The sequence below is a fragment of the Trichosurus vulpecula genome, chromosome 6 (assembly GCF_011100635.1).
Source record: "Trichosurus vulpecula isolate mTriVul1 chromosome 6, mTriVul1.pri, whole genome shotgun sequence".
Lineage (NCBI taxonomy): Eukaryota > Metazoa > Chordata > Mammalia > Diprotodontia > Phalangeridae > Trichosurus > Trichosurus vulpecula.
The window spans coordinates 15,961,913-15,985,650 of NC_050578.1; the positions used below are offsets into that span (position 1 = coordinate 15,961,913).

The 23,738-nt window shown below is 37.7% G+C and overlaps 3 pseudogenes; all 3 read right to left on the reverse strand.

Moving 5' to 3' along the window:
* Positions 1-628: 628 nt before the first annotated feature.
* Positions 629-5,173, reverse strand: LOC118853322 (annotated as a pseudogene).
* Positions 5,174-15,918: 10,745 nt separating this feature from the next.
* Positions 15,919-16,724, reverse strand: LOC118853667 (annotated as a pseudogene).
* Positions 16,725-20,484: 3,760 nt separating this feature from the next.
* LOC118852955 lies at positions 20,485-20,856 on the reverse strand (annotated as a pseudogene).
* Positions 20,857-23,738: the final 2,882 nt, after the last annotated feature.

A 23,738-nucleotide genomic window follows, 5' to 3' on the forward strand; every position in this document is an offset into this window, starting at 1 on the left:
GAAATTGTTATGCTGTACAAATGACTCCATGTTATGTGTCTGATGACATTGGGTTTGCCTCTCCCATCAGGGTGGATTTTTAATATATGTACACATATTATATATATATATTATTCTACCACGTCCTCTTGGCACTGTACTCTACCCATCACTTCAGATACCTGCAGCAAATAGAGGTGTGGGGCCAAGGGGATTGTGAAACCCAATTAAAGTGGAGTCATTTGTACAGCATAACAAAAAGGGTGATTTGTTAGCTTAAAAGACACAGACTCTAGGACTCTCTGATGTAATTCTTGTCGTGCACTATTTCATGAACCGAGGTGCATCTCTGGGGCATTTCTGGGTTCAGTTGAAACAGACTTTTTTTTTTTGCCAAAACAGAAGTCATGGGGAAGACAATGGGGAGAAGGGCAGAAGAGAAGGTAGGGCTAAGGGAGAAGAAACAGATTCAATTTTTGAACACACCCATGATTGATTATCCTACACATTGCAGAACCCTCCCCACCCCCTCCCCCCATCCCCACTCATTCAAGCTGAAAAACAAAAACAAAACAAAACTGGTTTGCCCTCTGCAGTGTAGAAGAGTAAAGTCTGTGGTATGGAGAAGCCAGGCGTCACTCAGAGGACCCTAGGGTTTCTCATCAAAACTGGAGGCAGAGCTTACCCTATCGATGACTGCTCCAGGCCCATACAATGTGATGCTGGCATTTGTATTCCCAAGCTTGTTTGTTGCCACACAAGTGTAGTTCCCATAATCCTTTTCTGAAACATTGAAGAAAGTCAGTGTGGACATGCGGCCTTTATTCTCGATTCAGGCCTGTGGCTAACCTGGTTTCCTCCTTGAACCACTGGAATTCAGCCAGGGGAACAGCAGAAGCTTCACATCTGAGAATGCCTTTCTGACCCAGTGACACTCCAGTGTTCTTGGCATTTGAGATATAGGGAGGATAGTTTGCGGTGATTTTTACTTTCCGGACATCTGGGGCAGCAACATCATTCAAGGCGCTGCATTCACACTCCCCAGACTGGTCCCGTGTGATGCCAGAGATCTCCAGATACTCATCCTTGCTCACAAAGCCTTGACCTTCCTTGACTGACAAGTGTCTCCATGTCACGGTGGGTTCTGGTCTGCCAATAGCAAGACACAGGAGGGTCACGCTACTTCCTTCATTCACAGTGATATCTGAGGAGATGTTCATAATCTGGGGAGGAACTCTATCTGGGTTACAAAGCTGGGGGGCAGTTATGGCTTGCCCAGAGTCTCAACACTTCTTCCATGGGTGTTCCCTCCATACCCTAGATATTAGAGACCCCTTGTTCAACCAGATGAATTTTGTTATTGTTTTATCCAGCTCTGTTATATTGCTGGTGGAGTTGTGAACTGATCCAGCCATTCTGGAGAGCAATTTGGAACTATGCCCAAAGGGCTCTAAAAATGTTCATACACTTTGACCCAGCAATACCACTTCTAGGGTTGTATCCCAAAGAGATCGTGCAAGTGGGAAAGCGAACTGCATGTACGAAAATATTTATAGTGGCTCTTTTTGTGGGAGCAAAGAAGTGAAAATCAAGGGGATGCCCATCAGTTGGGGAATGGCTAAACAGGATGTGGTATGCAAAGGTAATGGAATACTATTGTGTGATAAGAAATGGGGATGATACGGACTTCATCATAACATGGACAAACTACACAATATGCTGAGTGGGCAAAGCAGAATCAGGAGAACTTTATACACAACCGCAGATATATGGATTCTGTGATGACTAACCCTGACAGACTTGACTCTTCTCAGCAATACAAGATGCAAAGACAACTCCAAAGGACTCATGATGGAGAGAGATATCTACATCCAGAGAAATAACTACGAAGTATGAATACAGATTGAGGCACACTGTTTGCTCCCCTTTTTCCCCTTTGTTTTATTTTCTCATTTGTTTGTTTTTGGGTTTGTTTTTTTTTGGCTTTGACTCTTCTTTCTCCTGATTCATTCCATTGGTCATAATTCTTCTTTACACCTTGACTATTGTGTAAATGAGTTCAATGCAAAATTATATGTACAAGATATATCACATTCCATGTGGTATTGGGGAGGGAGGGGGGAAGGCGGGAAGAAAATCTGGAACTCAAAATTATGTGGAACTGAGCATTGTAAACTAAAAATAAAAACATCTTAATTATAAAAAAAGAAATTAAGAAAACTATTGAACTAATAAATAAAATTAAGAGCAGATTTTGTTAAAAAAACAATAAAATAGTAAACCTTTGGTCACTTTGATTAAAAAAAAGAAAAAAAAAACAAATTACCAGTATCCAGAATGAAAAGGGGGAAGTCATCATTAATCAAGAGGAAATTAAAACAATAATTAGGAATTATTTTGCCCAATAAGTTGGCCAATAAATTGGACAATCTTAGTCAAATGGATGAATATTGGCAAAAATATAAATTGCCCAGATTAACAAAAGAGGAAATGAAGTACTTAAATAAACCCATTTCAGAAAAAAGAAATTGAACAATCCATCAAGAGGTACCTAAAAAAAATCTCTATGGTCAGATGGATTTACAAGTGAATTCTATGAAAAATTTAAAGAAAAAATAGTTCCAATTCTATATAAACTGTTGGGAATTTAGGTGAAGAAGGAGTTCTATCAATTTCTTTTCATGATAAAATATGGTATTGATACCTTAGCTGGGAAGAGCCAAAACAGAGAAACAAAATTGTAGACAAATTTCCCTAATGAATATATATGCAAAAAGTTTAAATAGATAAAATATTAGAAAGAGACTACAGAAACTTATCAAGAGGATAATATTCTATGTCCAGGTAAGATTTGTATTAGGAATACAGAGATAGTTCAATACTAGGAAAATTATCAGCAGAACTTACAATATGAACAACAAAACTAACAGAAACCATATGGTTATCTTAATAGAGACAGAAAAAGTTTTTGACAAAATACAACACAAGAGCATAGGAATCAATGAGGATCCTCCTTAAAATGGGGGAGATGATAGAAGGGAGGACAGATTGGGGGAGGGGGTAGTCAGAAGCCAACACTTTTCAAAAAAGACAGGGTCAAAGGAGAAAATAGAGTAAATGGGGGTGAGATAGGATGGAGGGCAATATAGTCTTTCACAACATGACTATTATCAAAGTGTTTTGTATAACAATACATGTATAAACTTATATTGAATTGCTTGCCTTCTCAAGGATGGTGGTTGGGGAAGGAAGAAGGGAGAGAATTTTGAACTCAAAGTTCTAAAAAAAAATGTCAAAAACTTTTTTTACATGCAAGTGGAAAATAAGGTAAACAGGCAATGGGGTATAGAAATCTATCTTACCCTACAAGAAAGTAAGGGGAAAGGGGAGGTGGAGTGGGGTGATAGAAGGGATGCCAGACTGGGGAAATGGGTAATCAGAACACATGCCATCTTAGGATGGGGGGGAGAGCAGAGATGTGAAGAAATTTTGTAGCTCACAGTCTTGTGGCAATGAATGTTAAAAATAAAAAAAAATAATATTAAAGCAGTGGATGCAATTAATGCACTGATAAGATAGTGCAAGAGCAAAATAGATTAGAAGGCAAAATAAAAAATAAATTGGGCACAAGAAACAGACTTAAAACATTAGGATTTTACATAGTTATAATGAAAGAATAGATAGACCAGATTCTATTCGCTAGAATTTACTGTGCCTCAGCTAATTTTTTTAAAAGCATTGGCAATCATCATCTCAGTTGCAACAATAATAAAAATAGATATGAGTAAAAGAAATAAGTAAGAAAATATCTTTAAAGCTGCTGTATATAATCAGACAACATTAATTTTATATGTATATATATATATATATATACACATACATACACACACAAACACACATACACACACAGATGCACACACTTTATGTGGTAACACCAAACTGCTTAAAGGAAAATCTAGGGTACCCATACTGACAAAAAGATAGCAAAACAATAATTGTCTGGGACATCAACGTACGTCTTTCAGATCTAGACAAATATAACAAAAAGACAAATGAAAAATAACGACCTGAATAGAATTTTAGAAAAAAAAATATTATATACCTTTATTGACTAGTAGATGGAAACTGCAAGGAACACACATCTACCTCAACATTGTGTGGAAGTTTTAATTGAAAATTTTGTAAGTGCAGAAAAGTAGAAATATTAAAATATGGCTTACTAATTCCAACATAGTCAAAAGCATAACCAATAAAGGAAATTTAAGGAAAGGATTTAGAATTAAAAGGAGATGAAGAAATTAAATTGTAAAGCATGTTTGGGTTAGAGAACAAATCATTGAAGTAAGAGACACTTTTATCTAAGAAAATACATTAATGAGACATCAAACTAAATTTCATATGAAACAACAAAATCATCTTTAAGCAAATTTATATCTCTCAGCACATTCATCAAGAAAAGACACAGATAAAGGACCAATAAAATAAACATATAAGTAAAATAAATTAAAAATCAATTGATCTAAATTGTCAAATAATATGAAATAGAATTTTTGAAAAACAAAGAATATAAAAATGTAATCTAAAAATGAAATAAATTAAATATGGGTGTTTTTAAAAAGACAAAAAAGACAAATGATTAATTCTTCTGATTAAAACCAAATTACAAAAGTAAAAATAAAAGAATTATAACACAGAAAGAAAAAAGGAAATTTGTATTCTAATGAAATATATAACAAATAACATACTTAACTTTAATAATATAAAATGCCTTAACAACACATAAAATCAAGTGTTTTAGTGATGTAATTCAAGCAAAAGAAATTGGCCAAAACATAAATTAATGTTAAAAAATATAAGGTTTAGAGAAGATTTACAAACATATTCTATAAAACACTAAAAATAACAGTTAACTCCAGTATTCAAAAAGTAGAGAATAAACTTGTGATATGAACTCTCTGAAAACAAATAAATCAGTGAGATACAAAGTAGAGAAAAAAAGCTGCAAAGTATATGCCAATATAGCTAGTGAAGTTTAGTACAAAAAATTTGAATAAATTGGGCTGCTAGGTGGCACATTGCTTAGACTACCCAGCCTGAAGTCAGGAAGGGGTTGAATTCAAATTCAGCCTCAGCCATGTACTAACCACATGACTCTGGACAAATTACTTACCCGTCTTTCAATCAGACTCCACATCTGTCAAATGAACCAGAGAAGGAATGGATGAACCACTCCAATATCTTTGCCTAGAAAACTCCAAGAAGAGTCGGGCATAGCTGAAACAACTGAACAATAGAAAGAGCACTGAATAAAATATCAGCAGAGAGAACTTGACAATATATTCAAAAAACTGTTCAACCTAAACCTATTGGATTTATATCAGAAAAAAATCTGTATTGGTTTATCGTTAGGAAAACTATAAATATGATAAACCATTTGATAACAAAAGAAAGAAAATCACATTTCTATATTAATAATTAGAGAAAGATCTTTTGATCAAATTTAACATTCATTTATGTAAAAGTTTGCCCCTTTCAGAATTTAGTATTGAAAGATGTAAAGTCCAAGTTACAAAAATAATAGCATAATACCGTTTTAAGATATAATATGATCATTCTCTACCTCATAAGGAATATGAAGCTTTTAGTAGTTCATTTACACATGAAAAAGCTAGAAACACACATGATCCAGAGAGTGATAGTAAAGATCACTTGTATTTATATAGATTGTTAAGGATTACAGCTTCTTTTACATATATTATCACATTTGATCCTCATAATATCTGCTATTCTATGAGTATAATACATTTTACAAATGAGGATACTGAATCTGATATATATTAACTGATTTAACCTGCATCAGAATTAATAATTTATCTGATATAGGATTTGAATTCAGATTTTTCTGACTCTACCACATAATAAGGCTCTTTCTTTCTGGAGTACCATTTGCCTCTATTTTATTTGCATAAAGTATTAGAATTTTTTTTTAAATGGAAAACCTTGAACTCTCAAGATTTTTGGTGATGATTTGAATAATCATCCATAGTTATGACCTAGGTCACAAAGATGGAGATTTGAGAAATGTATTTGATATTTGTCATACCTGAAGATGAAGTCTCTTATCATGGGGATTTAGCCCCTGAACCAAGAAGAGTAGTTGAAAGGAAAAGGTGACCTTACCTATTCCATCAAAATGTTAACTGAAACAATAAATTCAGAAAAGTAGCAGGATATAAAATAAATCCATAAAATTCAAACAAATATATGCAGGAAAAAATAGCAAATGAAACTCAATTCAAAGTAACTATAGGGTATAGAAAATATCTGGGAGTCCATTTGATAGGAAATATTTGGGCCTCATTTTTTATTACAATTACAAAACATTATTTAAAGAAATATAGGAAAATACAAATGATTTGAAGAAATATTAATTCTTTGTACTTGAGCTTATTTAATATAAAATGATGCTGCCTAAACAATGTGTAGCTTGGGCATCATACTAATCAAACTACCAAAGGAATTATTTCCCAGACAAAATAATAAGAAAACTCATTTGGAAAAATAAGTGGTCAAAAACAACAAGGGGAATTTTTTTAAAGTAGGAAATAAGAGGGTCTAGCAATACTAGATCTCAAATGAGACTAAGACATACTATTCATCATTGAAAATACTTGGTTCTGCATGTAAAAAAATGAAAGGAAAGTTGATCAAAATAATAGGTAAAGAAAACAAAAAAAAGGAATTTAACCATCACCTTTATTTTTTTTTCTTTAGGAAACAAATATACCAAGTACTGAAGGATTCCTTTGGGGAAAAATGCTGATAAATGGAAAGTAGTCTTTCTTGCAGAAATTAGATTTATAGCTATATCTTACAGTTTATTCTACAATGATGGAATGTAATCAAGGGAGAAAGAGTGAATTATTTTTTTTCAGGTCACTTGGGAGATACCTAAATTCGTGAGAACCTACAACTTTAGAGCTTAGAATACACTAACATACTTTCAGTACTTCTCAGGCTTTACTGGATGTTGTCGTTATTGTTACATGTTGTTCTTTTCTGTTGGTAAATGATGTGCCAACATCAGTATGAATGAATAATTTTATCATATATAGAAAATGGAGCATTAAAAAACAATCTCAGGGCCGGGCAGAGCCAAGATGGTGGCTGGAAAGCAGGGACTAGGATGAGCTCCCTGCCAAGTCCCTCCAAAAACCGATAAAACATGGCTCTGAACAAATTCTAGAACTGCAGAACCCATGAAATAGCAGAGGGAAGCAGGGCTCCAGACCAGCACAGCCTGGATGGTTGCTGGGTGAGGTCTATTGTGCACGCACCTGAGAGTGGAGCGGAGAAGAGCCCAGTGTGGGCTGTGCACGAACCAGACCAGGAGCCAGGTGGAGCGGGTCCTAGCACCCTGAATGAGTGATATGTGGAAGCTCCCAGACTTCTCAACCCACAAACACCAAAGACAACAGAGAAGGTTAGTGGGAAAAGCTGCGGGGAGTGAAAAGAGTTCACCCTGGGGGCAGCAGGGGTGGCACAGTTACCAAACTACAGCTGCAGTTGCTTCTAGCACCAGGCTCACCTAGTGGGAGGAATGGCAGATCAGAGCAGGAGTGCAGAGCCTGCTTAAGATTTTGTCAGGTCCAGGTTTGCGGTTCTTGGGGAAGGAGGAGTACTGGTGTGGCAGAGCTGGCTGTATAGAAATAGCTCTGAAATCAACAATGCATCCCCTGAAGCATAGAAGGAAGTCCTTTTTGCTCTACAAGCAGTCATACCCTGCTGAAAAACTCAGGGGTTAAGTAAGTTGGCTGGGAACATGTCCAGGCAGCGAAAACACACCCAGATTCAGTTTGAGACTTTGGAATCTTTCTTTGGTGACAAAGAAGACCAAAACATACAGCCAGCAGAAGTCAACAAAGTCAAAGAGCCTACAACGAAAGCCTCCAAGAAAAACATGAACTGGTTTCATTTCAAGGAAGAGTTCAAAAAGGATTTGGAATAGCAAGTTAGAGAAGTATAGGAAAAATTAGGAAGAGAAATGAGAATGATGCGTGAAAATGATGAAAAACAAGTCAATGACTTGCTAAAGGAGACCCAAAAAAATACTGAAAAAAATAGTGAAGAAAGCAACACCTTAAAAAAATAGACTAACTCAAATGGCAAAAAAGCTCCAAAAAGCCAATGAGAAGAATGCCTTGAAAGACAGAATTAGCCAAATGGAAAAGGAGGTCCACAAGACCACTGAAGAAAATACTACCTTAAAAATGAGATTGGAGCAAGTGGAAGCTAGTGACTTTATGAGAAATCAAGATATTATAAAACAGAACCAAAGGAATGAAAAAGTGGAAGACTATGTGAAATATCTCATTAAAAAAACCACTGACCTGGAACATAGATCCAGGAGAGATATTTTAAAAATTACTGGACTACCTGAAAGCCATGATCAAAAAAAGAGCCTAGATATCATCTTTCAAGAAATTATCAAGCACAACTGCCCTGCTATTCTAGAGCTAGAGGGTAAAATAGAAATTGAAAGAATCCACAGATCACCTCCTCAAACAGGTCCCAAAAAGAAATCTCCTAGGAATGTCATAGCCAAATTCCAGAGCTCCCAGATCAAGGAGAAAATATTGCAAGCAGCCAGAAAGAAACAATTTCAGTATTGTGGAAACATAATCAGAATAACGCAAGATCTAGCAGCTTCTACATTAAGAGATCGAAGGGCTTGGAATACTATATTCCAGAGGTCAGTGGAGCTAAGATTGAAACCAAGAATCAACAACCCAGCAAAACTGAGTATCATGCTCCAAGGCAAAATATGGATTTTCAATAAAATAGAGGACTTTCAAGCTTTCTCAGTGAAAAGACCAGAGCCAAATAGAAAATTTGACTTTCAAAGACAAGAATCAAGAGAAGCATGAAAAGGTAATCAAGAAAAAGGAACAAGGAAAAGAGATCACAAAGTTAAACTGTTTTGTTTACATTCCTACATGGCAAGATGATGTGTATGATTCATGAAACCTCAGTATTAAGGTAGCTGAAGGGAATATGCATATATATATATATATATATATATATATATATATATATATATATATATATATACATATATATGTGTGTGTGTGTGTGTGTATGTATATATATATATATATATGTAAATATATATGTGGAGAGAAAGAGAAAGAGACAGAGAGAGAGAGAGAGAGAGAGAGAGAGAGAGAGAGAAGGCATAGGGTGAGTTGCATATTAAGGGATGATATCTAAAAAACTAAAATCAATTTAAGGGATGAGAGAGGAATATATTGAGAGAGGGAGAAAGGGAGAAATAGAATGCGTTAAATTATCTCACATAAAAATGATAAGAAAAAGCAGTTCTGTAGGAAGGGAAGAGGAGGCAGGTGAGGGGAAATGAGTGAACCTTGCTCTCATCAGATTTGACCTGATGGGGGAATACCATACACACTCAATTGGGTATCTTACCCGACAGGAAGGAAGGAGCAAGAAGATAAAAAGGGGGGATGATAGCAGGGAGAGCAGATAGGGGAGGAGGTAATCAAAAAGAAACACTTTCAAAAAGGGACAGGGTCAAGGGAGAAAATTCAATAAAGGGGATAGGTTAGGAAGGAGCAAAATACGGTTAGTCTTTTACATCATGAGTATTGTGGAAGGGTTTTACATAATGATATGTATGTGGCCTATGTTGAATTGCTTGACTTCTTAGGGAGGGTGGGTGGGAAGGGAAGGGGGGAGAGAATTAGGAACTCAAAGTTTTTAAAAACAGATGTTCAAAAACAAAAAAAAAATCGTTTTTGCATGCAAATAGAAAATAAGATACACAGGCAATGTGGCATAGAAATCTATCTTGCCCTACAAGAAAGAAAGGGAAAAGGGGATGGGAGGCGAGTGGGGTGACAGAAGTGAGGGCTGACTGGAGAACGGGGCAAACAGAATATATGCCATCTTGTAGTGGGGGGAGGGTAGAAATTGGGATAAAATTCATAATTCAAACTCTTGTGAAAATCAATTCTGAAAACTAAATAAATTAAATAAAAAAAAGTACAGGATGGGAGAGACATCTATAAATATAATAGCTGGTCATTCAAAAAAAAAAAAAACATTCTCACCGTCTCTATGTTCTTGCTCTTCTCAATACCTCTTCAGCATGTCTGGATTTCTGATCTTCTGTACATGGAATCTCTTTGAAGTTATATATTTTAACACAGCCACATTTCTTTCTTTTTTTGTTGTCTATTTAATTTCAGTTTTCAACATTCACTTCCACAAGATTATGAATTCCACATGTCCCTGCCCCCAACCCAGGACAGCATGCATTCTGATTACCCTTTCCTCCAATCTGCCCTCTCTTCTATCACTCTTCCCTTATCTCCTTCCCTTCTATTTTCTTGTAGGGCAAGATGGGTTTCTGTACCCCATTGCCTATATATCTTATTTCCCACATTTGTGTAAAAAGTTTTTGACATTCATTTTTAATACTTTGAGTTCCACATTCTCTCCCTTTCTCCCTCCACACCCACCCTCACTGAGGAAGTAAGCAATTCGATATAGGTTATACATGTGTAGTCATGCAAAACACTTCTATAACAGTAGTGTGAATAACTAACTATTGACCTGTCCCTCCACAAAAGTGCTTGCTTCTAATTACCCCTTCCCCCAATCCACTGTCCCTTTTTTTTATCTCCCCTCGCTTATCCCCTTCCTCCCTGCTTTCCTGTAGGCAAGATAGATTTCCATACCCAATTCAGTGTGTATGTTATTCCTTCCTTAAGCCAAATCTGATAAGAGTAAGGCTCACTTATTCTCTCTCACTTCCCCCTATTCCCCTCCATTATGAAAGCTCTTTCTTGATTCTTTTATGTGAGATGATTTACTACATTTTACCTCTTCTTTTCTTTTTCTCCCAGTACATTCCTCCCTGTTTTAACAACCCAGCTAGCAGCTTCTGTGGGGGCATAAGATGCATCCCCCCCACAGCCAGCACCCAGGAGGCTGCTGGCACCCAGCAGGCTGCCGGGATGCCGGGAAAGCACAGGTTCTTTTTATCTGCTTGAACAAGGAAAGCACGGTGAAGGGGTTGAACAGCTTACTTTAATCCAGCATTCAGTTAGCATACAGACAACATTCATTTAGTTCAGGGGAAAAAACGCCAGCATTCAGTTAGTTCAGGGGAGCATACAGGCAAGCATCAATGGACAGGCCAAATACAGATTACAGTCAGTTAGTTCAGGGGAACAAATAGCCAGCACACTGAAGTTCAGAGCATTCATTTAGTTCGGGGAAAGACAAACCAGCACCCTGAACCTCAAAAACAAAATACAAACAAATTACAAATATCAACAGACAGACCCAATACAATTCATATTTACCAACATCTGGGCTCGGCCCGAAAGCAAGGGCTGGCCCAGAGTCACGCTCCCCGCTGCTCCCACACCAACCGGAAAAGGAAAGAGAGATCTTCAAGCTGTCCTTTCCCCTCTTATAGAGTTCTTGACATCATCAAGTGCTGCCTGAATGACCAGGGCCGATTGGTTCTTGAGTTGGCCTCTCCCCCTTGCGTAGACTAGGTTAACACCCAAGGGCTCTGGTTCTGGGCGTGGCTCTGGAGTCAACACCTCCCCTCAGCCAGCCCCATGACTCATCACACAGGAAGTTCTCTGATCCCAGGCATGGCCCAGCAAGGCTCAATGAGATAAACTGGGTCACTCAAAGAAAGAAAAGGCCACTCTGGCTACACTCCCAACACTTAATTTTATTTTTTAGGTATCATCCCTTCATATTCACCTCACCGGTGCCTTCTTTCTATACACACACATAGACAGAGACACACACATACACACACACACACGTATACACATATACACACAAATACATACACATACATACACATACATACACACATGTATGTATAAATGTATATCTATGCACATATAAACATACACACAATACACATACGCATGTATATACATACATGCATGCATCATATACACATATACATACACACATACATACACACATACATACATACATACACACATACATATGAATATACATATATATATCTAAAAATTCCCTCTAGCTATCCTAATACTGAGAAAGGTCTCAGGAGTTACAAATATCATCTTTCCACGTAGGAATGTAAACAGTTCAACATTGATAAGTCCCTTATGGTTTCTCTTTCCTCTTTACCTTATTATGTTTCTCTTGATTCTTGTATTTGAAAATCAGATTTTCTATTCATCTCTGGTCTTTTCAACATGAATGCTTGGAAGTCCTGTATTTCATTGAAATTCCATTTTTTTCCTCTGAAGTATTATATTCACTTTTGCTGGGTAGGTGGTTCTTGATTTTAATCCTGCCTCCTTTGACCTCTGGAATATCCTATTCAAAACCCTCCTATCTCTTAGTGTAGAAGCTGCCAAATCTTGTATTATCCTGATTGTGTTTCCACAATGCCTGAATTGTTTCTTTCTGGCTGCTTGTATTATTTTCCCCTTTATTGGGAACTGTGGAATTTGGGTACAATATTCCTAGGAGTTTTCTTTTTGGATCTTTTTCAAGAGGTAATTTGTGGATTATTCCAATTTCTACTCTACCCTCTAGTTCTAGAATATCAGGGCAGTTTTCCTTGATAATTTTTTGAAAGATGATGTCTAAGTTCTTTTTTTATTATGGCTTTCAGGTAGTCCAATAATTTTTAACTTATCTCACATGGATCTATTATCCAGGTCAATGGTTTTTCCAATGTGATATCCCACATTATCTTCTATTTTTTTATTCTTTTCACTTTGTTTTATAATTTCTTGATTTCTAATAGAGTCATTAGCTTCCATTTGCTCCATTCTAATTTTTAAGGAATTATTTTCTTCAGTGAGCTTTCAGACCTTCTTTTCCATTTGGCCAGTTCTCCTTTTTAAGGCATTCTTCTCCTCATTGGCTTTATGGAACTCTTTTACCATTTGGATTAGTCTATTTTTAAAGGTGTTATTTTCTTCAGCAATTTTGGGGTCTCCTTTAGCAAGCTTTTGACTCATTTTTCATGACTTTCTTGCATCACTCTCATTTCTCTTCCTGATTTTTCCTCTACTTCTCTTACTTGATTTTCAAAATCCTTTTTGGGCTCTTCCATGGCCTGAGACCATTTCATATTTTTCTTACAGGCTTTGGATATAGGAGCTTTGACTTCGTTGTCTTTCTCTGCTTGTATGCTTTGATCTTCCTCATCGCCAAGTACATAAGAAAATACCTTTTCACTAAGAAAGTAACCTATAGTCTTATTTTTTCTTTTGTTTGCTCAGTTTCCCAGCCAATTACTTGGCTTTTGAGCTCTTTGTTAAGCAGAGGGTGTACTGGCCCAAGTTTCAGGGTTTTTGTGCATCTGTCAGAAATATTTCTAGGGCCCTATAAATTTTCAGTACTTCCAAAGTGGTATGATCAAAAGAGAAATGTTTTTTCCTCTCCTGGGTTGTGCTCTGGTCTGTGGGGAACCACAAGCACTCTTTTCTGCCTTGGAACTATGAGGAGGATTTCCTCTCCCCAACAGCCACAAGCTCCACTATGCCAGTGCTCCTCCTAGCCACAGGACCACCACCCAGATTAGCTGCTTGATTTCAGCACTGGCTGTTGACCAAGAGCTCCAAAAGCAGCTGCCACTGTGGCAGTGGCTGCTGCTACCCTGGTCCTTGGGATGGGGCTAGGGCTGGAACATGGTGCAGAAATTCCTCTCTCACCCAAATGACAGACTGTTCTCACTGACCTTTGAAGCTGTCTTTTCCATTCGTGGGTTGAGAAGACTGGAAACCACTGCAGCCATCAGTGATTCAGTGCCCTGAGGTCTGTTCTAGCCCCATCTGTGCCAGTGCGGCACACACTGAGCCACACTCTGCTCTGAGCTAGTGCAATAGTCCCTGTTGGCCTTCCAGATTGTACAGGGCTGGAAATCTGTTTCACTCTGTCATTTTGTGGCTTCTGTTGCTCAAAAATTTGTTTAGAGCCATTTTACAGGTATTTTGAGGGGTTTGTGTAGAGAGCTTAAGCAGGTCCCTGCTTCTACTCTGCCATCCACACTTTCTGAGTGTGTGGTACTATTGAACATTTCTTCATATGACATCTCCCTAGGGGGCCATTCTACAAGTCTTTCTACCTCTAAAGAAAGTGAAATCCTACTGGTGAAGTCTGAATGCAGATTGAAACACACTATTTTTTCCTTCCTTTATTTTGTTTGTTTTTTCACAACATGACTAGTGTGGAAATATGTTTTTCATTATTGCACATGTATAACCTATATCAAATTGCTTACTGTCTCACAGAAGAGGAAGGGCAGAAAGGAAGGGAGAGAATTTATAACTCACAATTTAAAATAAATGAATGTTAACAATTGTTTTTATGTGTAATTGGGAAAAAATAAGATAGTATCCAAAATTTTATGTGAGTAGTACTGAGGCAGTGGGCTGTCAACCTGCTCTCCTCTCTAGCTACATGACCAGCCCACATCCCATGCATCTCTTTAATATCTTTTGCTCCACTTTTTGTGCATAACTGATAGCTGGTCATGTGTTTCAGCACATTTATGCTCATCATAATCTCTTTATTACTCATCATAAGGTTTCTATATTTTACCATTTGCAGATCCTACTATTTCATGATTTGGGACCACATAATATCTTTGGAAGAATATAACAATAAGAGACATATGACTTAATCTGTGTGGAAACTCCCTCTACCTATGCAGATCAAAGCCAGCCTATATATTATGGCCTTAGAGAATTAAGATTTTAGGGAAGCTAAGCATACATGAATACAATTAGAAAGTGTCAGGGGCAGGATTTGAAACTGGCTTCAGAGTCAGGATCAATCAGTTTAATTCCTGCCCCTACTACACATTCTGTGTAACCTGGGGTGAATTACTTAATTTTTGAATGCTCTAGGTAACTCTTTTAGACTACAAGTTGCAGAGAAGGTAGAGAGTATCATTGGCTATAGGGGGTCTCCTCAGTGGGTGTTCCCTGCATTAATGAAATCCCAGGTCCCATCCTTTTCCCTTCCTAATTCCAAGTCCAGGTCTCCATCCATCACACTATGGTGTCTACCACAGCTGGAAGATGATGACAATAAAAAGATGAACTTTTTCATTTATTTCATGCTAAAGCTTATTATACGTCCATTAAAATGTTTAAAGAACTGTTCAATTTCTATTTTTTTCACATGCTAAGTTATTAGCAAGAAAAGAGACAAAGAGCAGAAAAAAATGCTGTGAATTATTTTGATATGCTCACCACATGGGCATTTTAGGAACAACCCTCTTCTTCAATTGAGCATGAAAACATTTTTTTAAAAGAATGCAAACAGAACTAGTCATTTGAGAATGACATTTGCTTTAATATTATACTTCTAATGTTGAACAAACATTATAATTTATTTACTATTATTATTATTATTCAAAGACAGTTTCAGCAAGACTATCTTCTCAGAGCTTTGCCAGTACCCTTAAACTGAAATAATGTGATTTCCAAGGTGAGAAGCATTTTTTTTTCCACCACTAGGCCTTCTCAGAAAACCATACTTTTCACAGCAAGGTGATTTTGGCTTTGTTGTATCATGATATTCTCTGAGGAGGGCACTGATATTGCCCACTTTCGCAGAGCTAAATATAGATTGTGTGCTCTTTTATTCTGTGCTAATCTAAAGAATTTTTATTGTGTCTACAGTCATTGTCATAAAACATAATAATGTAATAAGATTCATGAGTAATTGACCTGATTTAAAGAAAATCTGATCACAAGAACTGACAAGTTTGTTCTGTCATATATCACCTAAGAAAAATGAACACAGAAGCCAGAAACGGGCATATCCTTTCCCACAAATACTTAATTTGTGTACCTACATCCCTATGCCGAAATTGGTAGTGAGCCAGATTTCTTTTTTTTTTTTTCCACTTGACAAGTTATTTATTTCTAACACATTTTTAGAAATTTTATTTTTGACTGGACTCAGATTTCGAGGTGGAGGCTCTCAGGGAAGACAGATGTCGTCTCTTAGCGATCTGTTCTTGTCGTTTTTCTTTAGCTTCCTTCATTCTCTTGGCCAAAAGCTTAGCATATTCTGCTGCTTCTTCCTTGTTCTTCTGGGTACGTTGCTTCTTCAAAGCAATGCGTCTATGTTTGTGCTGCAAAACACGGGGAGTCACCAGATGCTGAATTTTAGGAGCCTTGGTCCTGGGTTTCTTACCTTCCTTGTTGAGGGGCTTTCGCACAACATACTGCCGAAAATCATCTTCTTTGGACAAGTTGAAAAGTTTTCAGATCCTGCTAGCTCTTTTGGGCCCCAGGCAACGAGGCACAGTTGTATCTGTCAGTCCTGGTATATCTTTCTCACCTTTCTTCACGATAACCAAGTTGAGGACACTCAAGTTGGCATCCACAATACAGCCCCTAACAGATTTACGTTTTCTTTCTCCAGTTCTTCTAGGGCGATGGCAAGAATGGCCCTTACTGAGCAGCAGGCGCACACGTCCATGAGCCAAAACACCCTGCTTCATGGGAAAGCCCTGTTTGTCGTTCCCACCACTGATTCGGACTACATAACCCTTCCATTCACCACCCAAGGCATCGGCAGAAACTTCAGTGGCCATCCGTTTCTCATTAAAAAGTCCGTAGCTTTCTCTCATCATCAACTTCGATGAGTTTCTGACAGCCAGTGGCTGGGAAAGAGATGTTGAGGGGCATAGATTTAAAGCTGGAAAAGATGAGGTCCCTCTAGCCCACGCCCCTCATTTCAAGGATGAAGTGCTGAGATCCAAAGAAGATAAGATCGTGCAGGCAACAAACAGCAGAGTTGGTATTTCTGAATTGAAAGGAAGTGCTTTCCTACGCCATGCTCCTCTCTGGGGTCCGTTTCTTTACCTGTGAAATGACTTCATCTTTACACAGCCGCCCCCTTCAGACCTGCCACGGGAAAGAGCAAGCCAGATTTCTTAATGCATCAGTTTGAGGTAAGATATATGGACCTCCCTATAAACTATTGGAGAGATACTGACACTCCAGCTTTACTGACAAGGGGGACCACTCACCAAATGTACTGGGACAATTCAGCTTAAAACAGTGACTTATGTCACTGCCTTTTGAGTCAGGATCACAATAGCTAACAATATGGTGAATATAGAATTATTTTAATTTTGGAAACATGTTTCTCATTATTTTGAGGGGCCATTTGTATGGCATTTCAGTCTCTTAAATATTCTGGAACATAATGAAATAATTCCTACTAGAATGGCTTACTCAAGGATGCTTATTGCTGTATCCAGGAGAATAATAGTATGGCAACAAAGAAGAGAGGATAAATTTCTAGAGTTCAGGAGCGCATTTATTATACCTTGTGGATTCAAATGTTGTTGTTATTGTTATAATATTATTTATTTTATTATATATTACGGAAGTAGCATGGCATAGAGCTAGTCTCAAAACCAGGAAGGCCTCAGTTCAGGTCCTGCTAATGACATACTAGCTCTTAACTGCTCAGTTCTCTGGTTAACACTTCTATGTTGCAGAGAAGTTATCAGCCTGCATAGGAGCAGGAGTTTCCTCACCTAGGATTTCTTTAGGCCAGCAATATAGCAGACCTCATCCCTATTCTTCTACTAGTTAACATTTGTTGTTGTTCAGTTGTTTTAGTACTGTATGACTCTTTGTGATCCCATTTCTTTCTTTCTTTTTGGCAAGATACTGGAGTGGTTTACCATTTCTTTCTGTAGCTCATTTTACCAATGAGGAAACTGTGGCAAATAGAGCTAAGTGTGTGACCCTAGAGTCACACAACTAGGCTGGATTGGAACTCAGGAAGATGAGTTTTTCTGACTCCAGGGCTGGCACTTTATCGACTGCACCACCTAGTTCCCATTAGAAAACACAGCACACATGTCTGTTTTCCCCTTGAGTCTTTCTCCAATACCTTATTGTGTCACAAGGTTAACTATAGCCCATCAAAGACTGTGTCATTGGAGTAAGTCTTTACATGTTAGAAAGTCTCCAAGTAAAAGAAAGTCTCCTTCCACTCATGAGGGAGGGTATTGTTGCTTACCGTCTGAGGACCACTCTAGGTCTGTTTGGAGAGGTTCTTCACTAGCTTTATGGTAATTAGGGTGGGACTTTCTTTTACTGTTTTCTCTTTTGGAATGCTGAGGCAATAAAGTATGTTTAATGAGTCTTGCCTTCCAAATGTAATTGCAAGCAAAGTGAACTTTTGTTGTCTTTTTTTGGAGTGCTTCTCAGCACTAAGGAATCTTTGATTGAATGGAGAGTCTTTGATGAACTGCTTATGTTAATGGAAGACCTAGTACATATGAATTTGAGTTGCTTGGTTGTGATGCCCTTTGACCCTGAGACTTGTACATAAGATCAGAGGTTAGTGTTTTGTCTTTGAAGGCACACTCATTGAAAGAGTGTTGGTGATGAGACTCTGAGTAACCATTGAAGCAGCCCTCCTCGGCTTTAAAAACCCAGATGTTGGTGCTTCTCTGGTAACTATGCATTGTGATTTGGTTAGACAAAAATGTTGATCTGTTTATATTGTTACTGTTTGTAATTTCTGTTTGTATTAGCTCTGAAGTTCAAGGTGCTGGCTTTTTCCCCTGAACTAAGTGAATGGTATATGTGTGTTTAATTGAAGTAAGATTGTTGACCCCTTAAAGTTGCTTTCCTTAAAAAAAAAGGGAACCTGTGCTAGCAGCCCTTCTGTGTGCTCTTCTTGTTGGTCTTTCACCCCAACAACAGCTGCTAGCAATATTGTTGTTACAACTAGAATGGCTGCAGGATAAAAAATTTTTGACTTCAGCCACTCTTGAGGACTTTTATTAAGTTTTATTTTTTTAAGAAGATGAATAATAATTTGTTTATTTTACTTTTTATCATTTTATTGTTTCCCAGTTACATGTAAAAACAACTTTTAACATTACTTTTAAAACTTTGAGTTACAAATTCTCTCTCCGCACCCTGTCCCCATTAAGATGACAAGCAATTCAATATAGGTTATGCATGAGTAGTCACGCAAAACATTTCCATAATAGTCATGTGAAAGAAAACATATACCATAAAAAACCTCAAGAAAAATAAAGAAAAATTTTAAAGAGTATATTTCAATCTGTATTCAGACACCATCAGTTCTTCCTCTGGGGATGAATAGCATTTTTCTTCATAAGTCCTTCAGACTTGTCTTGGATCACTGTATTGCTGAGAATAGATAAGTCATTCATAGCTGATCTTCTTAAAATGTTGCTATTATTTTGTACACAGCATATTTACTTTGCATCAGTTCTTGTCTTTCCAGGTTTTTCTGAGAGCATCCTGCTCATCATTTCTTTTTTTTTGTGATGTTGGGTTAGTTATTTTGAGAGCCTGTAGCAGTAAATGAAATCTCAGTGAAGAGGTGGAGTTAGTTGACCTTTGCAGGTAAGTGGAAGAACATAGGAGACAGTGGATGACTCACTTCCAGGAATTGATAGGTGGGGCCTATTAGTTGGTGTTAGTCTTCTGGGGCTATTTGGGAGAGGGGTAGGTGGAAGGAATACCAACATCTTTGATCCCTCTTCTTCCCCTCCTAGGTCCCCCTCAATATCATATTGGATCCAGCCTCTGCAATGGGAAAACCAGAAAGCTGAGGGAATCAAGCTCAGATAACCAGAATTTCAGCTTCCTTTCCCAAAAGCCCTAGAAAGGACATGGAAATTAGAAGAGACTGCTCTTCTTCTTTCAACCATTTTAAGGACATTTTGGAGAATAGTAGTTAAGAGAGGGATGGAGAGTGGGAACTGTCTGCTGTCAGCCTCTTTGGAAGGAGTAGACATTTTCCAGCATATTAATGAGATTTTAAGACATAACCTGAATCCCTTCCCAAGTGAAGAATAAGAATTAGGATTGCATAATACTTTGGAATAGGTACTTTAAGCCAGGAATAGAGTACAGTTTGGCAGCAGGGCAACTGGCCACTAAGGGGAGTGGATACCTGGGTCTTGGATGGGACAGAGGCCTGGCAGTGAAAACTGGGATTATAATGAAGCCAACTCTTGAGTTTGCTAGAGATTCAGAGAACAGGAGATTGAGGGTTGGGAGGATTTGAATTCTAGGAAAGGGAATTTGGCAGTGAGAACAGAAGGCTGGATACAAATGGGGCTGGACACTGGAATAAGAGATGTCTAGGTCCCTGAGAACAGGGATGGTGTGGAAGAAGAGGAACGAGAGCTGAGGGAGCTAGATGCCTATGTCCTTCAAGGATAGAAGGAGCCTTAAAGCCTGGGTTCTGGAATAGCAGCAAAGTCAGGACTCCTGGATTTTTGCCTGCCCTTCCCTCCTTGTTCCCTCTAGCATGTAGAGGAGAGGCAAGATAAGGGGTTGTGTGTGGGGAGCAGGTCAAACCACGTATTTAATCTCCAAGTAGTGACAAAGACATATCCAGGTCCAGATAAATGGAGGGACGAGGGAAGGAGAGTGAAGATCAGTGATGCATGGGTCTAGGTGGGGGTTGGGAGGGGTTAGGGAAGTGGGAAAGAGTGGTTGGGGGCCCAGTGGTGATAGGATGCTATCCCTTTCGGCTCCCTGAATACAGTGAGCGTAACCACGGCCTTCACCATCTTCATCATCACTCTCTGTGGAGCTCTCACCAGAGGCCCCAGGATTTCACAGATAAAGCAACATTCTGTTGAAGGATGTCCCAAATGCTCATTGTCCATGGTATCACTTGACCACTCCATCTTCTTGTCTGGCTTCCATTTCTGAAGTTTAACAGGCTACGGTTTTTGGGTTCAGTTGTTGCAGTAACCAATGTCTCAGTGACAGTTTTGCTCAGGCCATTCGTGGCGTTAGCCATGGTGGGGGCTGAGGGTGGGAGAAGGACTATGGGGGAGGCATTATCTTCCTTTCCCTGGCTCTCTGAGTGATTATATGCCCTAGTGACCGGGGAAGTAGGAGACAGGGTCTAGTTGTTGTTGTTCCTCTTTTGTCTGGACTTCCCCACCCCTGACCCTCCTCATCATTTCTTATAGCACAATAGTATTTCACCATAATCACATGCCCCATTCGTTCAGCTGTTCCCCAGTTGATGGGCATTCCCTCAATTTCTTCTTCTTCACCCCCAGTAAAGAGCTGCTATAAATATTTTTATATATAAGTCATTTTCCTTTTTTTAAATTGCTTTTGGGATACAGACCTATCAATGATATTGCTAGGTCAAAGATTTTACAGCCCTTTGCACATAGTTCCAAATTGCTTTACAGAATGGTTGAATCAGTTCACAACTCCACCAACAGTGCATTAATGTGTAATTTTTCCAACATCTCCTCTACCATTTTGAATTTTTCTTTTCTGTCCTTTTAGCCTATCTAATAGATATGAGGTAGTACCTCAGAAATGTTTTAAATTGTATTTCTCCAATCAATAGTGAGTTAGAGCATTTATTTTGCATATGACTATAGATAGCTTGGACAGCTTCATCTAGAAACTGTTCATATCTTTTCATCATTTATCAATTGGAGAATGGCTCTTATTTTTATAAATTTGACTCAGTTCTCTACATGTTTGAGAAATGAAGTCTTTATCAGAGAAACTTGATTAATTTTTTTCAACTTACTGTTATGAACTGTATTTCCCTCCATCCTATTCCCCCCATTTATTCTATTCTCTATTTCCTTTTACCCTGTCCTTCCTCAAATGTGTTTTGCTTCTGATTATCCCTTCCCCCAATCTGCCCTCCCTTATTCTACCCCTTCTATTTTGCCCTTCCCCTCTTGCCTTTTACTTAACTTTTAGGAGAATTGAGATGTCTATCATGGGAGGAAAGCTATATTTACACAGTTGTGAGAAGAATGAAAGTGTTTAAGGGTCTATATCTACTCCCTCCACAAACACAGTCACTCCCACCCTGAGCCTGGTATAGTTTTCTGTATGCAGCGCTGCTGAATAAATTCTCGTTGAAATAAAGTGAATTATGTTCTTGTGAACTAACAAAATTTGGGATGACCTTAAAGATAGCTGAGTATAACAAGAAACTTAAATTTAGCCAAGTTTTAATGTGAATCAATGCCTGGAATAATTTGACATATATTCAATAGAATAATGCTCTTATGGACTATTGATAAGAAAAACAGCAAAGGAGAGGCATGTGGAACATAGTATCAGTGGGATTAGAGATTTAGGGGATAGCCATGCAAACATTTCAATTATAATCAAATTTTAACTGGTCTCAGATTTAAAATAACTTTCCAAAATGAGTAGGCTTCGTATACTTGTGTTTGTACAGGTAGCAGCACAGAAATTTTTAGCGGGGTAGAGAGTAAGAGAAAATTTAATAACTCAAGAAAAAAGTATTGCTATGCAGCTTGCCTAGTAATGGGAAGAACATATTGGCACTTAGGGCACTCTGGTGACACAAGTAATTCACAGTGACAGGAGCAGAAGTCAAGAAACACAATTATAGACATAAGTCACTGCTAGAGTGAGTTGTAGAATATGTGAGTATGGTGTTTGAGTTCTTTTTTCCCCAATAATTTGCATCCTGAACACTTGAGGATTATTTCAAATGTTATCAACATTATTAAATAGGGAAAAATGATGAGAAGTTTCATGATTAAAATTCAGACTTAAATATCCAAGCATACAAACAGAATATGAAGACAAATCTTTCCTCTCAGGAATACCTGAGGCGTTTCAAAAGAATATTTAGTGACGGGTAAAAATGGTATAAGCTTAATCTGGTGAAAAGCAAATCAAAGAAAGGTTTATGCCATTCATCTAATTTTCCATTCTGAAAAGAAAAAAAAATACAACACTGAATATGGATGTTGGTGGTTTTTCCTTCTTCCCCATAATAAAAGTTCAATCATGCTAAATAACCAGCCATTATTCCACAGCAATGATAAAAAAAAAAAATGCTGCCCACATTATGACAGAGAGATGATGGGGCAATATGTACAATTAAGAAAGGAGTTTTTGACATGACCAGTATGAGGATTTGACTATGTTTATGTGATATAGGGATTAATTCTTTCTTTCCTTCTTTCCTTCCTGCTTTCTTTTTTTCCAGTGGGTGGGTAGAGTTGCGGAGAAAGAAAAAAGGATATTTAAAAAAATAAATAATATAATTTAAAAAGCTAGATCATAAACAGAGCTGTAATGAATCTTAGAGGCCATATAGTTCAAGAGACCATTCTAGTGAAACCCTTCCAACCCCAACAGATAAAAAGAGGGAAATGAAGAGCAGAATTCAACTTATGTGTTCAAGTTCCTACCATTGGTAAGTGGCAGAGGCAGCATCCAGTCTTGTTTCCTATGACTTCAAATTTCACGTACTTTTCTACTACTACTACTACTACTATTACTACTACTACTACTAATAATAATAATGATAATAATATATACTAATTAAAATAAATATAATATTAGTATTATAATTATTACATCATTTAGATATATAATTATATTATATGACAAGGATTAATCTCTGTTAACATAAAGCAAGATATTTCTTATGGAAGCAAAAAGGTGGCAGCTGTTCCCAACAAAAACGGCAATAACATGGGTGGAGGGAGGTGGTGTAGAGAGTAGAGCACTGGCCCTGGAGTCAGGAAGACCTGAGTTCAAATCCAGTCTCTGACACTTGACAGACTTACTAGCTGTGTGACCTTGGGCAATTCACTTAACCCCAATTACTTTCCCTTCTGTCCTCCAAAAAATCAAAACAAAGTGATGATAACA